Source organism: Piliocolobus tephrosceles, unplaced genomic scaffold (genome assembly GCF_002776525.5).
Source record: "Piliocolobus tephrosceles isolate RC106 unplaced genomic scaffold, ASM277652v3 unscaffolded_34564, whole genome shotgun sequence".
NCBI classification, from domain to species: Eukaryota; Metazoa; Chordata; class Mammalia; order Primates; family Cercopithecidae; genus Piliocolobus; species Piliocolobus tephrosceles.
Genome location: NW_022318270.1, coordinates 178 through 5,263, shown reverse-complemented (window position 1 = coordinate 5,263; position 5,086 = coordinate 178). Strand labels below are relative to the sequence as shown.

The following is a 5,086-nucleotide window of genomic DNA, read 5'->3' as shown; positions in this document are numbered from 1 at the left end:
CAAGGTGTCTCCCGTTCATACTACTCTTACTGTGTGTCTCCACTTGCATCTGTATGACTGGAGACATTCACTCAACAAAAAACACAAGCTGAAATTATAATCATATCCTCCCTTTTTTTCCCTCAATTTTTTTTGTGCCATGAATTATACTAGGATACTTAGGGAGTTTACTGGATGTAGTCTGACTGAATTCTGCCAAAACAGCTATGTCTTAGTCTGCACTTCATGCACTTTTTAGAAGTAATGGAGGTTGAGATAAGTTAACTGTTGTTTCTAAGGTGCCAAAGCTGCTAAGTGGGAAAGCCCGAATAGAGAAGCAGGTATTTTTACATTTTAAATGTGATTTTTTTTTTTCCCGCTGTAGCAGCTCAGTTATTCTGCCCGTTCTTTTGCACTTTAGCCCATTCATTCATACACCAAATATCTAATTCCAGACCTCTACTTACTTTTTGGGCTTAACTTTTTTTGTTTTTTTGTTTTGTTTTGTTTTGCTTTTTGTTTTTTGACAGAGTGTCACTCTGTCACCCAGGCTGCAGTGCAATGGTAAGACCTTGGCTCACTGCAACCTCTGCCTCCCGGGTTCTAGTAATTCTCCTGTTTCAGCGTCCAGAGTAGCTGGGACTACGGGTCCCTGCTACGACGCCTGGCTAATTTTTGTATTTTTAGTAGAGACAGAGTTTCACCATGTTAGCCAGGCTAGTCTCAAACTCCTGACCTCAGGTGATTGGCCCCCCTTGGCCTCCCAAAGTGATAGGATTATAGGCATGAGCCACTCCTCCTGGCCTGGGTTTTAATTTCATTTTAATTTAATTTCATTTCATTTTATTTTACTTTTTTTTTTTTTTTATTTTGTGACAGGGTCTCACTTTGCTGTCCAGGCACTACTGGCATAATCTCCATTCACTGCAACTTCCGCCTCCTGAGTTCAAGTGATCCTCCCACCTCAGCCTCCTGAGTAGCTGGGAATACAGATGTGTACCACTACACTCATTTTTGTATCTTTTGTAGAGACAAGGTATCACTGTGTTGTCCAGGCTGGTCTCAAACTCCTGACATCAACGGATCCGCCCATCTCAGCCTCCCAGAGTGCTGGGATTACAGAAATGAGCCACCACATCTGACCTTGGGCTTACCTTTCAAGTCAACTTTGGCTCATTGTCTTCCTTCAAACACCACATTCAGGGATTTGTCAAATAGTGAACACTATTCTTCCACAACTGTTTTGAATCTATCAATTACTTTCCACTCATTTACTACATATTCACTGGGGAGATGCTCTGTGCCAGACACTGTAGTAGGATCAGGTAATTTGGAGGAAGAATAGACACCCCACACCTCAAGACAATATAAATATGGACAATGGAAGATCCACCTCGAGATTCACCGTTTTCCGTCTTTCTGTCATTTTCAGCTAAATAACTCCTTCAAAAATATCTTAAAATAACTAAATAACTCTTTCAATAATAGCACTCTTCTATATGCTGGACTACTCTTAATTTTCTGGTTATAACATGATCTTACTTTTCTTTTAATTTTTGTCTTTGCTTTCTACCTAAACTTTTATTTTGCGTTATGAAGTTGATAGGTCCATTACTGGATGGTGTGGTTCAATTCTCCAACATGCTTGCTGATTTGTTTTCTACTAAGTCTACCAATTACTGAGAGAGAAGTGTTAATGACAGCAACTATTATTGGATTTTTCTGTTTTTACTTGTCATATCCAATTTTGTTTATGAGTTTTGAAACTCTGTGTTCTCACATACATTTGGGACAGTAATCCCCTGGAAAATTGACAGTCATTTGGCAGCCCTCATTATTCCTGAAAAGTTTCTCTACTTTCAAATCTTCTTTGTCTGATTTTTTATATGTACCTTACAGCTGTCTTTGATTACTGCTTGCATGAGGTATCTTTTCCCACTCTTGTCTTTCAATCTGCTATATAACTTCTATTCTTATATATGTGTATTGCAGGTGGCTTTCTTTAGTGAGCATATTTATTTTTAACACATTCTGATTATCTCTAGTTTTTAATTAATGCATTTAGATAATTTACATGCAATGCTACAGATAAGTTTTTAGATAGGTCTATTATTTAATAATTTATTAACCTTTTTTCCCTTTGTTTTAACTCATCTATGTTCCTCTTTCTATCTTGTTTTGGTTTATTCAAATCTTGTTAGTAAGTGGCCTAGGATCTACCATATACATATATAACCTTTCACAGTATAGTTAGAATCAATATTTTGCCATTCAGATTGATTATAGAAACTTCATGAAGATTTAGGCCCATTACACTTACCCTTTTATCTTATGTATGTAGTACATCTAGATACAATGATAACTGCATCAGATAAAGTTACAATTTTTGTTTTCAATCATCAAGCATACCTTAAGGATCTCAATGGAAGAATAACAGTCTGTTAGGTCTACCCAGACATTTTCTATTTCTGCTTTTGTTTCTTCATTGATGATGTTCTAAGTTTCCTTGTGGTATCACTTTTCTTATCTCAAATCTTTGCTAATTCTTTTCCAGCAGTCTTGCTAGGATTGAGAATGTATTTATGTGCCTTCCAATGAGAATGCATTTATTTGCCTTTATGTCTGGAAGATACTTTTGATCCACATAGCGTTCTGGTTTGACATGTCTTTTTCTTTTGGTACTTACTGAATGTTATGACATTTTTTCTGGCTCCTGGGGTTCCTGATGAGAAACCTATAATCATTCATATAGTAGTTTCTCTTTCATTTCCCTTTGGCTGCTTTCAAAATTGTTTTGTATTTTCTTAGTTTTCAGCAGTTTGATTATGAAATGTCTTGCTCTGGGTTTCTTTGGGTTCATCGTGCTTGACATTTACTGAACTTTAAAAATCCGGTTTATATCTTTTGATAAATTTGATACATTTTCAGCTATTAATTCTTCAAAGTTTTATCCCACAAAGACCTCTTTGTTCTCTTCTTTCCAGATTACAATAATGTGAATGTTAGATATGTTATTTTTTATTTGTCCCTGAGCCTCTGTTCAGAGAAAAATAAAATCCTCCTTTCTCTCTGTAGTTCAGATTATGTACGTATCCTTGTTCTGTTTTCAAGTTCATTGACTTTTTCCTTAGTCTTCTGCATTCTGTTATTGTGATCATCCAATTAAGCTTTTTATTTCCCCTAATAGTTTTGGTTAATACATTTTTTAATTCTTAAGTTAAAGTTGGTGTTTATATATTCCAAATATTTGGTGAGACTTTCCAACTTTCGATTCACTTCACGAATGCTATCCCGTAATTCTAGGAGCATTGGTATAATAACTGCTTTAATGTATGTGTCAGATGATTTTGACATCTGTGTCCTCTCAGTATTGTCATTTGAGGGTTCTCTTTGCCTTGTGAATTAAGATCTCCCTGTTTTTTCAAATGCTGAATATTTTGGGATTGTAACCTCCTGGACTTCTTTGGTTTATGTGATGAGACACTGTGTCTTGTTGAAATCTTAAGGATAATATTGCTGTTTTTGTTTTTGCAGGCACACAATGGCCTTGTATTTAAGTTCCAAGTACCAACTAGCCTTCTATGTGTTGTTCTTTCAAAGATAACTTTATTTGAAAGCCTTGACACTACTGTTCAGAGATCTCTGGAGTGTGTGCCACCCAGTGGTCAGTGAGGACTGGAAAGTGGGCCGTTGCTCAGTTCAGCTCTCAGGCTCTTTTTTGGTAAGATGTTTGGGATTAGAGCCACTTATTCATAGCTGACCAGGTGCATCTACAAGTTCACAAATAACTTTATGGGTTTGCTTTCTACAGTATCTGTCCAGGCACATTCTAGTGACTTGAAACATCCTGGTTTCAGTCCTCTCACCAGAAAGCTGGGGCTGTACTTACCCAAGTGGCTTTGCCCTGCCCTTTTCACAATTGTCTCACATTCAAGCTGCAGGCAGAAACAGGGAGAAAAGAGCAATTGCATACGTCCCTTGGTTTCACAGCTCCTCAAAGAAACAGAAAATTAATTACACAGTAGATACACGCTATATTGAATACCAGGAGTGAGCTGTCACCAGCACTGTATTGTTGCTGCTCCTACAACTTGAACTAAAGCAGCATCCTGCTCTCAGACACTAACTTGGGTTTGGAGACCTAAATAATAAAGCTTGGAGAATGTGGGCATCGATCCCACTACCTCTTGCATGCTAAGCAAGCGCTCTACCACTTGAGCTAACTCCCCATATCAGGGCAGAGTTGTTTATCCTTAGTGGGTGGCATGGAACACAGGTGATTTCAGGGCCTTCACTGCAAGACCAGAGCTTTACTAAGAGCAGATCTTCTCATTGATGGTCCAGGGCAAGAGCGCAGTGGCTACTCATTCTCTGCAAAGAAGGAGGAGAAAATGGAACAAGGAGAAAGTCACAAAGGGAAAACTTGTGCTGCCAAAATGTCAAATTTAGGGTATTTCAGGACAGAAAAAAGCATGTCCTGGCAAAGGAGGAGGTGCCTAGACCTGCCCAGCTAAAGTGTCACAGATTTTTAAAAAATGATTAAATAATTAAAAATGATTAAATGATTTTGTGTGTGTGTGTTGTGTGTGTGTGTTTATAAAAGTGGGATGGCATTATCACTTCTTCCTTGTAGCTGAAAGTTGTGAGATGGTACACATTTCTGGAAGGCAAAAAAGAATGTTTTCATAACTAGGCCCTTTCAGGAATGAGGCCAGCGTGCTGACCACTCCCCTAGGAAATTCCTGGAGAGTGCTTCTTTCACTTACATCTGAGAAATGGGTTGCCTCCTTGCTAAGGTGTGTCACATACTAGTTACATGTCCAACTATATATCAGAACAACAACAACAAAATTACAGAGCAGAGCCATAAAGAATAAGAGACAAGATCATATCAGAGTGTAAGAATATGTAAAATGTCAGAGTGTAAGAATCAAAATTTAGCTATGCAGAGAAGGAGTGGACATATGTTGGAGAAAACCGGGCTGTTTGTAGAAATTCCTGTGTGAAGAAACAAACCTGTTCAATTAAAGTGGAGGTGTGTGTGTGTGTGTGTGTGTGTAATACACATTGAGGGAAGCAGTGATTGAAAAGCTTGGTCTCTTAGAGA

General features: G+C 37.9%; 1 non-coding gene across 1 annotated transcript; it reads right to left on the bottom strand.

Annotated features, from left to right (window-relative positions):
* Positions 1–4,135: 4,135 nt before the first annotated feature.
* TRNAA-AGC lies at positions 4,136–4,208 on the bottom strand. Its single transcript has one exon. It is a non-coding gene; the product is annotated as a tRNA-Ala (tRNA).
* Positions 4,209–5,086: the final 878 nt, after the last annotated feature.